The following is a 15,138-nucleotide window of genomic DNA, read 5'->3' as shown; positions in this document are numbered from 1 at the left end:
AGGGAAGTGTATTTCTCCTTTGTGCAGGATTCCAGCACAGGAGGTTCTGGGTGAGCCTGCAGGGTGGGGCGGGAGCCGGCTCTGTGCAGGCATCTCACAACCTGACTGCAGGAGCATCTGCCAAATAGGACGCAGGTTTCCAAGGTAACTTTGGACATCAGCATCCAGATGGCTAAGGAGAAAAGCACGAAGTATTTCATCTGGGAGCGTTTTATGGGCCCATCCACACATAACTTTCGCTCACACTCCTGTGGGTAGAACTCCATCACGTGACCGTGCTTACATTCAAAAGAGGCTGGGAACTGCAATGGAGCTTTGCGCCCAGGAAAGAGAATAAACTAATCTTTTTGAACAGCTAAGAACCTCCCCCTCAAGTGTGAAGAATTGAACAGAGCAGTGCAGCTCATGTCCCGCCTTCTCAGTTTAGAAATAGGGAACCTGAGGCTGGACAAGCTAATTATCCTAGCACCCTTGGTGACCTCAGAACCAGGACTAAAGCGCAGGTCACCCTAGCCCTGGGCCATGACTCATCTTCCAGAAACAGTGACACTTGCCAAGATTTTCAAAATCACTCCTCCACAGAGAGGCTGTAGAGCTGCAGGATGTGCACCAATGTCAGCCCCGCCTCCAGCCCTGGGTACCTGTCCACAGGGCTCCCAGGAGCATCAGGTTCAAGCAGACACATCGCACACCTGGTTCCTCCCCAGCGGTGCACAGCTCACACACAATGAGCGGCAGGCCCTGTCCTAAACACCTCATATTTCACTCCTGGCTCCGTATTCCCATCATTAGCTCCCTTCAATAATGACAAAACGGAGGGCCAGGGAGGTTAATCCATGTGCCAAAGGTCACACACCGGAGAGGTGGCTGAACCAGGATTTGAACCCAGGGAGCGGTCTGGTTCTAAACTCTCCATTTAATCACGCTGGTTTACAGCCTTAAAGTAAAATTCCCGTAATAAGAAAAGTTTACAATAAAATCACAGACGTTGGATAACATGATACATCTCAGTCTCACAGCCTGATTTCTGCCTGGCTGTGCCTTCATTCCTTCCCTCCCCCCAGTTTCATAGGCCTTAAGCTAGAAATGAATCCTTATTTTCAAGCGTTTATTAGATTTTCTATAGACTTCTAGAGAAAGTGGAGATTTAAAGGTCTCTCAGATTCCGCAGGGGCAGATTTTATTAAGTGTGTCGCCCTGTCCCAATGGTCGCACTTTGGTGTCCCATTCCCCTCACTGTTCTAGAAGACAACACCAATGCCCAGTCACATACACCCTGGCCGAGCGCTGTTAAGAACACCCAAACTCATACCAGGACAGAGATAGGCCCGAGTCTGGCTTCTAATAAAAAAATAAATAATATTCACTGTGAACAGCTTGCTATTATTCCTAATAAACTTTTCATTCACTCAGCAAATATTACTTACTGTATCCCACGTTCCAGGCAATAATTTCACCGCTATAAATGAGGGCAATAAAGTCCCTGGCCCAGCAGATCTTACATTTTGTGGAGAGGTGATAAGTGGTAGAGAAATAACAGCGTTTTCTGAGTGCTGAGGGCTTGAAGAAAATTAAAGCGAGCTAAGGGACAGAAAGGGCAGAGTGACAGGGGTGGGTATGGCTATATCCAATCATAGGTCTAGAAAGCCTTCTTTGAGAACCGGATATTCCAACAGAGACATCACGAATGTCATGAGGAGCGCAACACTGTAGTGAGTCCTGGAAGAGGAAAGAGCATGCCCTCAGGCAAGTGTGGACTTGGCAGGTGCAAGAAACAACAGGGAAGTTCAGAGAGCTGCCTCCTTGTGAGTAGGGCGGGATGATGACCAAAGGTAGGCAGGCACCAGGTAATAAAAAGTCTTTTATCCCAGTGAATGTTTGCATTCCATTCAAAATATAACTAGAAGCCACTGTAGGGTTTTGAATAGACAGGGATGTGATTTGACTTACGTTCTTTATTTTATTTTTTGTTGTTGTTAATCCTCACCCAAGGATATTTTTTTTCCATTGACTTTTAGAGAAAGTGGAAGGAAGGATGGAAGGGAGGGGAAAGACAGATAGTGAGGGAGAAAGAGAGAGAGAGACATCAATGTGACAAGAGACACATTAATGGGTTGCCTCTCACACATGCCCCAGCTGGGGCTGGGGATCAAGCTGGCAACCCAGGTACATGCCCTTTATTGGGAATCAACCCCATGACCCTTTGGTGCATGGGCAGATGATTTAACCACTGAGAAACACAGGCCAGGGATGATTTATTTTCTTAAGTGAGAACTCAGCCTACTAGTCAGAGGATAGACTCTGGTAGAGCAGAAGTGGAAGAAAAAGGACCAGATGAAATGCTACTGGCATAGTGCAGGAGAGAGTTAATGGCAGCATAGACTACAGAGGTGGGGTCTGAGATGGTTAAAAGTGGTCTGATTCAGGATGTATCTTAAAAGTAAAGACAAACACAATTTACTGATAAATTCAATATACCATAAGGACAGAAAGAGAAAAATATGTCTATTACATTTTGGGTATGAATGGCAGTGCCCATTCTTAAGACAGGGACAGAGCAAGAGAAGATATGTTAGTGGTGGCTGACGATGGCTCCCATGGGGGCTGGTATTAAGAGCACTGGCTGTGCCCTAGCCTGTTTGGCTCAATAGATAGAGCATCAGCCTGCAGACCAAGGTGCCGGGTTTGATTCCAGTCAAGGGCAGGTACCTCAGTTGCTGAACTGGACCTTGGTCAGGGTGTATGCAAAAAGCAACCAATCAACATGTTTCTCTCACATCAATATTTCTCTTTGTCTTTCCCTTTCTCTTCCACTCTCTCTAAAAATCAATGGAAAAATATCCTGGAGTGAGGATTTAAAAATTATTTTTTTAAAAAAAAGAGCATTGGCTGGGAGGCCTCCGGTTTGAGATGTCTGAGTCACACATTGATCTGCAGATAAGCAATAGGCTGTGCAGCCCGGAGCTCCGAGTGACAGAGTGGTCAGGAGAGAGAGAGGCGAGGACTACAGCCAGAAAGGGGTTCTGGGTAATATGCGTGTGCTCCAGTGTAACTGGGGGATTTTGAGAAAGACAGAAAAAGAACTGTCCAGCCATCACAGAGCACCAGGCAGAGCACCTACCAAACTTTCAGGCCTGGTGGACAGCAGAATATAGGTATGGAAATAACCCAAGAAGTGGCCACGTTTCAGCTTAACACGTTGAAGTAGTTCACTGTGTAATATGAAGCGAGAATTCTCGTGATATGTCTGCAATGTGTGAAGTGAGAGAAAACAAGAGATAAGACCATTCAGGGAAGACAAGAGGCTGGGAGAGAGGGATTTTGCCAATGACAGGCCACAAGAACCAGAGAGTAGGATTGTTTGGAGGATCAAGGGAGAGGTTTGCAATAGGGTCAGATTCTTGGATGTACAGGATTCCACGGTTAATAAGTTCTTACAAGCTAATACCTTTTTAAAGTATGATAACTTTGTAAAACACTAAGTAATATGAAGTGAGAATTCTCATTGGGTCCGCAATGTGTGATGAGAGAGAACAAGAGATGGGACCATTCAGGGAAGACAAGAGACTGGGACAGAGGGATTTTGCTGATGACAGGCCATAAGAACCAGAGAGTAGGATTGTTTGGAGGATTGAGGGAGATGTTTGCAATTGGGTCAGATTCTTGGATGTACAGGATTCCATGGTTAATGCAAATCTAAAGAATGATACATGGCCTGGGTGGTCTTTGCCTTCTGAGGTGGCTACAATAACCTGAAAAGTAAGATTCAATAGGGTTTGTCCCTATGGTCTCTTAGGAAAAAGATTGTAATCAATTCTCATTATATTCCTATGCCAGATCGGCCTCCTAGACACAGGCATAGCTCAGAGATATTGCAGGTCTGTTTCCAACTACCACAGCAGAGCTAGTATCACAATATATTACGCTGTGCTCTTTCTGCTGGTGGAGGGCCTTGCCTTCAATGTGTGAAATGAGCAACCTCTGTGAGGCGCAATAAAGCAGAGCGCAATAAAGCGAGGTGTGTCTGGACTTGCCAGGGAGAGGCTGGGAAGGCAGGACGGGCATGGGAGCAGTCACTCTGAGAGCATCCACAGCTCCGACGCTGCCTCTGTGGACTACAGTGGCTGGTGTCATGGTGGGTGACAGGGCGCTCTAACCAGCCTTCGTTGGCCCTTTACAATTCATGATTATTGAAGAAAACAGTAATACCCAAGCATTTCCGCTTCCTGGAGCTGTTATAAAAGTGCATCCCAAACTGCACACATAGGCATCTCCTGCCTCACAGTTCTGAAAGCCAGAACTCTGAAATGAAGGTGTTGGCAGGACGTGCTTCCTATAGAGCCTGGAGGAGAGAATCCTTCTTTGCCTGGTGCTAGCTCCCAGTGGTCCCTTCCAATCCCTGGCATTCCTTGGCTAGCACCGCATAACGCCTACCAGTCCTCGTTGTCACATGGCCTTTCCCCATGTGTGTCTCCACATCGTCATCTTCTTACAAGGACACCACCAGTTACACTGGATTAGGGGCCCACCCCCCTTTAACATGGATTCAGCGTAAATATCTAATTACATCTTTAATGACCCTACTTCCTTATAAGGTCATATTATGAGGTCCTGGGTACTAAGACTCAGACTCGGACATATCTTTTTTTTTCTTTTTTCTTTTATTGTTTTGTGTGGGCGGGGGGAGGGGGGTGAGAAGTGGGGAGGGGAAGAGTGATACAATTCAACCCACAACACCAAAGTGTTGCTTTTTCTAGGTCTCATGTAGAACAACTACAGCAAATTAAAAATAGTCTGCATATATTCTTTCTTCCTCATAGGTTCCGACTGTTTAGAATTGTTGAGATTCAGCTTTTCTGATGAGTAAATTTCCCCAAAGATGATTAGTCTAAGGGCAAGAGCACGTCTCCATGCATCCACTACACCACAGACTGTCTGAAAGCCAGACAAGATCAGCAAATTATTTTCACGCAGTTACATCTTCCTTTGCCTCCATGGGGCAAACAAAGCTTTGTCTGAGGGTTAATTTCAGGTTTGTCATTTTACCACCAGTCTAGCGGTTGGTGCTGTTCTCATTACAAATATTATTCTTGGCAAAAACCATCAACGATATTGCAAGACTAAGTCATAAGTTCATTGTTCATTTCATAAGACAATTCTAACCCTCCCAAAAGCTTTTGAAGCTAAAACATCTCACAACGACACGACAGCAAGCTGGCCAAAGGCATCCATATAAACCCAAACAAACTTAACCACATGAAGCAATGAGATTTGGGGAAAATAGAGCATGAGAGGCTGAGACTGCTAAATATAATTTAAACCAATTTACACTCATGGCATCGGCTTGAAGCGAGACTATTTCGGTGATTCCATCAGTGAGCTGTGAGATCATGTGCTAATGCCAGACACACTGGTCTTGCCCCGGATTTGCATGTGAGAAAAGTTACCAAATGCAGACGGCCTTCCTTCCTGCTTTTACCATCTCCGTGCAAGTCCTGAGCTACACTCCTAGTGAACTGGAGATGTGAATGAAGGGGAAATGCCATCAGAGAACATTAACACTGTGAGGGCTTAAACCCCTGCAAGCAATGGCTTCCTCACCTCCAGGGAATTATCATGGAAAAGTCAGTCTTCCAAGGAAAAGGATCTATCCTAGTAAATTCTAAATCTATACATAAATTCCTGGCTCCCCTATTTGTTTCAGATAACCTTGCTCCATAGAACCTTCTGGATGGTTTGTTCTGGTAGGAAATTTATCTTTGGAGCCATGAACTGTCATAAATTGCTATGTAGCAATTTTGTTATGAAAAATAAAGAAATGCCTGTCTTCTCACTCCCTCTCTGAAATAAAATAGCTCAAGAAGTTATTTGAACTGAAGAAGATACCTAGAATAGAAACAGATGTGGAAGAGAAACACAGAAAAGTATAATTCCAGGAAAGTGGAGAGGCATTCCTCTGGCCAAGATCTCTCAGAAGCAAGAGACGGTATGTGGGTGTAGCTACATGGATGCTTAAGCTACAGTACTTTTTAAAAAAATATGTATTGTTAGTACTTTTTATTTTATTTTATTTATTGTATTTTTTAATACATTTCTATTGATTTCAGGGAGGAAGGGAGAGGGAGAGAGAGAAACATCAATGATGAAAGAGAATCCTTAACAGGCTACCTCCTGCATGCCCCCCACTGGGGATCGAGCCTGCAACCCAGGCATGTGACCTTGACCAGAATCAAACCCAGGACCTTTCAGTCCACAGGCTGACGCTCCATCCACTGAGCCAAACCAGGTAGGGCTACAGTACTTTTTTTAAATTTTTAATATATTTTATTGATTTTTTACAGAGAGGAAGGGAGAGGGAGAGTTAGAAACATTGATGAGAGAGAAACATCGATCAGCTGCCTCCTGCACACCCCATACTGGGGATGTGCCCGCAACCAAGGTACATGCCCTTGACCGGAATTGAACCTGGGACCCTTGAGTCTGCAGGCCGACGCTCTATCCACTGAGCCAAACCAGTTAGGGCTAAGCTACAGTACTTTTAATGAAAATTGCTAAATGCATGAAAAACATGTATACGGATACATGCATATGTGCGTATGAATGGAAAAAGTAAGTTGTAATTACACACTAAGCTTTATGTCCTTTATTTAATTTTAACCCAAAAGAGCCATTTGTGGTAGGGAATGACTGTCCCCTTTACTCAGAGAGATTAAAAAGTTTTCATCCAAGATCACACATGGTAAGTACTTACACCAGGGCTCTGGGAATCCTGCCTCACAGTCTGTTTTCTTCCTGGCACACCACCCCTGATGGAATATGAGTTAGTAACGCTTTGCTGGTTAGAGATCTTTGTCTCCACCAAGTGCGTCTCCATTAAACTTTCCTATTGCTCACTCCTCTCTCTTGCCTCATACAGGCAATTTGAAATTACAACCTAAACCCAATGAGTTTTTTTTTTCAATTTCCTAAAAAAATGATTTTACTTGGCCATCTGTGTGATGTTAATGGCATTATTTATTTATTTTCAGTATCCTATTACACAGAGTGGGGACCCATCAACCTGCTCTCGGGGAAGCAAACTGACCTCGGATAATGCAAGGACAATGTTATACTTTCCCCATCGAGACTCTGTACTTAGAATAAATATGCTATTAATATTAATGGCATTTTTTTTTTCAAGATTTCCCCCAAGAGATGCCAATGATCCTACTTCTAGCACAACAAAGGAGGAGATTGATAGGTCAAGGCCCCACCTACTCTGCCCCCTACACCAGGGCATCCAGGTAGCCTGGCTTACAGACTCGTCATAGAGCCACATTTCCACCTGGATCTGTTCAATGACCCATTCCAGAGAAATGCATGGTAACATCTGCGAAAGAATTAATTCTCCGTGGGAGCATCCAAGATTGCTGCTATCCGAAGCAAAGGTTGGTGGAAGACCCTGGAATGAAAGTCTTACTCTGAACAAACTATGGAGATTCTAGGGTTCTCAGACAACAAGGGACCCCTGGAGGCCAGCGGGTCATCTCTGTGTCACATACATACTCCCACACCCTAGTCCTAATGTACTTCTAGAAAATACATTCTTGTGCTCCAGGGCAAGAAGGAAAAACCAAATTCCCTTCCTAGGAAGAGAAGAACTTGGCAATGAAGAAGTGATAGTAAGAAAATATCCCTTTGGAGAGGGTGGGGAGAGAGAGAGAGAGAGAGAGAGAGAGAGAGAGAGAGAGAGAGAGAGAGAGAATGAGCCTAGAAGTCTGACGTCCCAGGCTCCGCCACCTTCTGACTGTGATTTGGGAAATGCCTCTCTTTGCCTCTGTGTTTTGGTTTCCTGATCTGTAAAATGGGAACAGCAATTGCATCCACCTCATGGAGCAACCATGAAGATTAAATAAGACCTGTCAGTGGTGCGCTCAGCACCTGACACCTAGTAAACAGAGCTGCAGATCCTTGTACCAGGCAAAACCAGCAGTCAGGAGAGAGCATGATAATCAACATTAGCTAATTGCCCCAGAAACACAGTCAATGTCATGCGTTTTGTAGTTAGTGGGGAAAAGGGGCTTCCTTCAGGTGCCGGTGGCCTAGACTAGGGCTCACACTAGATTAAGTGTGGGCTGGGTGTCAGCTCCTTCTCGCCCTTTCAGAAAGACATCCTTGGGCGAGACTCATTACCAGAAGCCTCATTATCTGTAAAGCCAGGTGGCCGAACTCCCTGGTCTCCGTAATCCTTCCAAAAGCAAAAGAAACATTTCTGCAAAACACCATTACGTGCAGGTGAGGCGTGCTGAAGGCCTGGTGTCCCTCTGCACCCCTCTCTAGGTTCCCTTGACAACTGGCAGCTAGGTTCTCCTTCTGCCCCATGGTTGGTTGGGCTTTTCGTTTTCCCATTTTAGGTTTTGGCTCCTTCACCAGACTGAGTGTGCTTCCAGGAGCCTCCCTCTGCAGCCCCATCTGTCCATGCTCTTTGGAGCCCCGGTCCACCGGCTGGATGCCTGGCAGGCCCCGAGGTGAGCACCGGGTGGTGGATCTTCGGAGGGGGCAGGGCAGTGAGGACAGCACAGGCTTTCTGAGTGACACTGCTCTTCCGCATGAGTTAACTCATAAACAACAGATCAATAGTTACACCACCAGACAACCGCTGCCAGCAACTCCCCGAGTAGAGAAAGAGAAGGATGGGCAGAGATCTGCTTTTCTGGGCTCCTTCTTACCTTGAAAATGCTAATTTCCCTGAGGTCCCACCTGAGTTTGACCACATCAACAGAGAGTAGCATTGCTTCAAAGGTGCTGGCTAGGGGAGCAATCTGGCAGAAAGAGGGCGTGTGTCATGGGTGCAGCGATGAAATAACAGGAAACTGACACAGCCCATCTGTGTCCTGGACAGAGAGACACCAGCTCAGTCACTCAAGTCCTCAAAAGCAGCCTCACCTCACAGAGAAGAGCCACCTCCCACAGCGGCACAACCTGGACAGCAATAGCTCGGGGCAAGGCCATCACAAGACAGCTAAGGGAAAAGAGAAGGGCGGCCGAAACCGGTTTGGCTCGGTGGATAGAGCGTCGGCCTGCAAACTGAGGGGTCCCAGGTACGATTCCGGTCAAGGGCATGTACCTGGGTTGCGGGCACATCCCCAGTGGGGAGTGTGCAGGAGGCAGTTGATCGATGTTTCTCTCTCATCAATGTTTCTAACTCTCTATCTCTCTCCCTTCCTCTCTGTAAAAAAAAAAAATCAATAAAATATATTTAAAAAAAAGAGAGAGAGAATGGCGAATAGAAGATCAGGATCTCAGAGACCGCATCCTTCATTCATTCGTGCAACACCTCTCTTCTGAGCACCTTCTATATGCCAGACATCGTGGAGAGTAAGACAGAAAAAGGTACCTACCCCCAAGGAAATTACAGCCCAGTTGGGGAAAACAGATCATGAACACAGAGCAAATAAATGAAAGGGTACACTTTCTGATACGGATGACTGCTCCGAAGAAATACTCCTGGATGACCTGCTGGTGGCAGTGGTGGTGAGTTATTTCATGTGAGTGCCCAGTAAGGCAGGCCTCAGTGAGGGTTCCACGTGAGCAAGGGCCAAGATGGTAAACAACTGCCCATGGGAAGGAGACCTAGAGGAGGGGCATTCCCAACAGTGGCACCGTGAGTGCAAAGGCCCTGTGGCAAGGACGAGTTTTCTATGTTTGTGAATCAGAAAGCAAGCCAGGAAGACAGTCCCTCAGACTTTATTAGCAAAAACCAGGGGCCATGTCGCGAGCTGGGTATTGGGATGTGACCCTGGAGAAGGCATCACTCTGGCTTCCAGCGGCCATGGAGTAGCTGGACAGACGAACAGAGACTCCATGGGCCTAAAACTGCAGTGCTCAGTGGTTTCCAGGATAGAGATAAAGCGCCAGGCCTTCCAACATCTGAAAGGGGACTCGGTGAGTTTTCTCAAGTATCAAAACCACATGCTTCTGTGCTGTTCCATGGAACTGCTACATCAAAGCTCAACTTCAACCTGGTACATTTCTCAGATGTTTTATTCACTCATCTCCTCCCCCAACAACAACAACAAAAAAGCACCGTGCAGTGGCAAAAACTAGAGTCAAGAGGACAGGGGTGTAGCTCAGCCTCCAGTACTCACGTTCCAGATGAGCCCAGGGAAATATTTGGGGGATCTATAAACACATGAAACACATTCAGCTAAATCGCCAAGTAACACAGGGACATGCAGTGGAGGTCTCTAATGAGTGACACCCATACAGGTGGGCCTCAGGCTCTCCTGCTCTCATTGCCTCCTCAGCGTGCCCATCAGCAGAGCTGTCCTGCCCCTCTGGGGGAGGGGCGCTCTTCTCCACCGTGTACCAAGCACTGGTCAGTGGCCCTCTGCCTCAGCTGCCGATGTCCTCTTGCCCACAGCCCGCCTTCTGAGTTAGACCCAAGGCCCTGCAGCTGGGAGCCCACGCCACATGCTGCCTTACACCCCAACCCCCAGCTCAGTGGCCCTCATGTAAGAACCACTCAATAAATCTCCGCTGTTTGGCCACCGCTGTATTTTAAAAGCCAATGATGGAGAAATGTGGTAAGGAGACAAATTGAATATAGGCTGGGGATAGTTTGGGTTCGTTTTCATTTGTTCAGTGAACATTCGGAAGCACGCCGGGCTCACAGCATTACATGAGCTCTGCTTTTCAAGAGCTAGCTGCCCCCCCAGTCCACAGGGAGGAAGAAGACAGGGAGTTCAACAACACAGGTGTACACTAAAATGAGTGGGGGAGAGATTAAGTACCAGCGTGGAATTAGGAGAAAGAATGCATTGGGGAAGGCTGTTGTTCAATGTCAAGGAGCAAAGTCCTGAGTCGGCATCCCATCGCTGCCCCTTGTGTGATTTTGGGTGAATTCCCCTCTCTGGGCCTCAGCTTTCTCATCAATACAATGGGAATAATCCAGAAGGCTGTTGTTCAATGTCAAGGAGCAAAGTCCTAAGTTGGCATCCCATCGCTTGTGTGATTTTGGGTGAATTCCCCTCTCTGAGCCTCAGCTTTCTCATCCATACAATGGGAATAATCAAATCTAGTTCAGAGAGTTGTTGTGAGAATTAAATGTCATCATGTATAAAAAAATGTTTCCGTCAATAACTGGCCAGAAGTTGACAGAATAGTCATCTTATTAAAAATTATTATTACTAATGCCACACACTATGGTTTCAAAACTTCCTAGCTGTGCAACCTTAATCAAATGATGTCAATTTTCCACGCCTCAGTTTCCTCATCTGCAAATGGGGATAATAATAGCACCTGCATGGTAGGGCTTTTTATTTGCGTTAAATGCTAATATTATGAGGTTGGATGATGGGTGAGATATTATATAAAGTATTTAGAATACTCCCTACCAAATAGTGACTGCTCAACAAACCTTGATTATTATCCATTATTACTGCACATTCTGTTTTATGTAACCTCACCCTTTTGAAAATATGCATATACTATCAGCAGGAGGGCAGAAAGAGTGGGAGACTGCAAATTGTCTGCAATTTTTTTCCGGCTGTCGATGGCATGTTAGGTGAAAGGTTTCCCAATACCTCCACAAGGATCGTTAGCGCTAATTAGATGAAATAAAACATCTTTAAAAGTTTCGTCGCACTGGAATCGCTGCTGAGGCATTCATTCTTTGGGGACTGAAAAATCTCCAAAAGTGAAACTGGAGAGAACAAAAGCAGAAGAAAAGGAAATCAGAGCAGAAGGCCCTCTGCTGGTTGAGAAGAAAACTACAAGCATCACCCTCATTGTCACCCAGGGCGATGGGGACAGGGTGGCTCTCAGGCAGAGCAGAGGTGCTGAGGGCCTCCCTCGCTGTGGTTCCTTCTGTGTCGTTTGGTCACGTGATGAGCAAAAACATGAAGAAAGGAAAGCAGAGAGGGAACGAGGGAGGGAGGAAAAAGGAAAGAAGAGGCCCACATAGACACCACAAAGCAAAAAAGAAGAACCCAGAGCCCTGAACCACTAGATTGCTGCAATCTGAAATCAGGTTATGTGCAAATTTTACATAAACAAAATACACTAAAATTCCTACCTGTTACTCTGTACAAAATGCAGAGCCTGTGTGGAGAGTTCAAGGGCTTCAATTCCACAAAGGTCCACCCCCCATGGGGCCCTTCCTTGTTCCAGGTCATCAGGGCCTGAGAAGAGCCAGGGTCCCTCTACTAAGGCGGGGGCATCCTCTGTGCAGGTTGTGATACCCCTGCCGCATGCTTCCCATCCTAAAGCAGGCCCATGGCCAGTGGGCTGTTGTCAGGCAGACTGAAGTTCCTCTGACCCCCACCCTGTAAGGCTGGACTCACTGGGAGGGTCTTCTCCTGGAGTCAGGAAGACCGTCAGCCCAGGGGCTGGCACAGATGGCAGGAGCTGGTCCAGGAGGGCCTTTGCGTGCCATGGCTGGGCTGGGGCTAGACAGGAAGCCCCACCCCATCCCATTTCCTCCATCTGCACCCAAACAAGGCCAGTGTGCCTACAGCATGTGTGAAAATGCAAACAAACGTGAGTGCCTAAAGGAGACAGGGAGAGGGACCCCCCAGAGTGAGGGGGGGGGAAAGAGGCACGGAAAGAAAGACAAAGAAAGAGAAGCCAGCCAGTACATGAAAACCTGATTTTAAAGAGAAGCTGCTCCTAACCCAGGCCCATCCCCTGGCTGAGCATCTGCTAACTTCAGACACCCGCTGGAGCGTTCTGGTTCCCATGAGCCTGCGGGATGCCTTTGGAGACCAGATCCTGGCCTGTCCAACACCCCTCATGGTGCCCATAACATGGGAGCTACTGTCAGTCAGGGATCCTTTGCTATTCCTATTTCGCCAAATCTCTAACAGCTACCTTCCACCTTCCCATTGAAAATACCATCCCATTTCGCTCTAAACTGCGCTCCCTGTGCAAATGTCTCCATTTTATCTCTTGGGCTGTTACTCCTCGCAGCCAAAGGTTAGGGACAAGGGGGCATCCAGAGAACACTAATGGCATCAACCACATTGCTTTAGAAGTTCATTTTTGTTTCTCTCTTAAGTGGTCTGAAATCAAGGCCCATTTGGAGTTCCCATTGAATCTCTCTATAAAGCAGATGCACAGTTATTTCAGGGCGGGAGGTAGTTGGATGCTTAACCTTCGTTCAAAATAGTCCCCAAAGGGCGTAGTGGAAGAGGCCGGTTTCAGGGACTAAGGAGTGACTAGGGGTTCGCTGGGGCAAGGGGGGTTAGCTCCCCAAAGTCAAAGGCACTCAGGATGCTTATAGGTCTCGCTGGGTCCTTAAGTCACACACTTCCTTTGGCAATGTCCCGCCAGTGCCCCCTCCTCCCCATTTTCCATCCCCTGAGTATTGCTTTAAGTGCATCATCCACAAACAATCCAAGCTTAGAAGAACAGTCAGCAGAGGGTCGAACAGTGGACACCAGCAACAAGAATCGTCATGTGCAAAGGATGGGAATAATACGGTCACGTGGCCTCAATGGCCCCAGTTTGGAAAACTTTATTTAAAAAGGCATATTCCATCAAAGACACATAGGGAAACCCTTCTTCCCATCAACCTTCCCAACTTCCTTCTTAGGCTGACTCTCACAAAATTCCGGAGTAAGATTCCATTGCAATTGCTAATCCCGTGTTGCCCTCCTGTGAGTGGTGTAGTTTTTTACATTACACAAAACACAACCAAGATCCTCCTCCTCCTCCTTCTCCTCCTCCTCCTCCAGTTGCTATAAACCTTAACCCCACAGGCCAAGCAGGACCAGACTCAACACTGAACCTCAGCTCCTGCCCGTAGATGACTTACTGCTGGTGGACAACACCCAGAGCACAGTTACCCGGACAAATGCTGTTTCCCACAGACAAACCAGACTCATCTCCAGGACTTGGGTCGCAGAAAGCCACACTCACTCAGGAAATGCATGCCTGGAGGCCCCCAGGAAAGCCCCCCAGTCAGGCCCAGGGCAAAACAGCAGCTCTGCCAGAGGCCGGGGCCCAGCTGGCAACTCCCCATGCCATGGGCAGAGTGGGGGCATGCACAGGAAGCCAGACCCGTCCATTGGGACTCATTCACTTCAGAGAAGACTGTTCACACCGAGCTCCATCCAGGCCCCAGGCACCATGGCCACCAGCCTGGGAGTCCCACAGTCCTCAATCCTGGTGACTTCCTGGCCCAGTCACCCCTTGTGCTTCCCAAGTCTCGGGCCAAGGAAGCCAGTGCTGGGGAAACAGCTCATCGCCTGAACCTCTGAGAGGTCCCTATGAAACTACCAACATTCCCCCCAGCAGAGCATCGCATCTGGCTCATCTGAGCTCCATCGCACACACTCACACCCCAAGCCCTCTCTCCCCGGCCCCCTTTCAAGTCAATGTCAAGTCACAGAACAAGTGCAGCTCCCTACCTGAGGGTGGCGCTCTCCCCCTGCCGGACCGTCACGTTGTCCATAGCTTTGGGGAAGGTGGCATCTCCGCTGCGCACCGGCACTCCTGTGGGTACAAGGAACAGCAGCCTGAGAGACACGACCACGAGGCACTTCCAGGGCAGGAACAGGTACCCACAGACCCCCATTCTCCTCGACAGTCACAACTTCCCAGAACTCCTCCTGCAGCCGCGCGGCACACGCCCCCGGATGAGCACAGGAAGTGGGTGGGGTGGGGGAGATTGGGACCCAGCAGCGAACTGGCGGCGATGGAGAGGCGCGGTTTTTTTTTTTTCTGGGAGAAAAGCGCGCAGACTCCTCCGAGTCTAATATTCCTCCCCCAAACCGAGCCTCAACGCTCCGGCCTCGGAGAACCAGAGGGGGCTTCCTCAGTGCAGCTTCGGCCGGGAAAGTGGCCACCGGGGACCGGGCAGCTCCAGGCAGGTGCAGAGGAGAGGCGTGGGCACGTCTCAGAGGTCCCTTCTTCCCTTGAGCAGCTCCGACATGGCACTTCGGGGTGGCAGAAGCACTTGGGTACCCGAAGGGGAACGGAGGGTGGGCTGGATCCGGCTACGCAGAGCAGGCTGCAATCCCTCGCTTCCAGCCCGGGGAGATGCCACACTTTCTTTGTAAGTTTCAGAGGCTGGATGGCCGGCGAAATGCAATCGGTAACAATAGCGGAGATGGAAAGTGGAGCACGCAGGAGGCAGCGGGGGGTGTGCGCGGAGGC

This window comes from Myotis davidii, unplaced genomic scaffold (assembly GCF_000327345.1).
Source record: "Myotis davidii unplaced genomic scaffold, ASM32734v1 scaffold1019, whole genome shotgun sequence".
Lineage (NCBI taxonomy): Eukaryota > Metazoa > Chordata > Mammalia > Chiroptera > Vespertilionidae > Myotis > Myotis davidii.
This window is presented reverse-complemented; position numbering follows the sequence as displayed.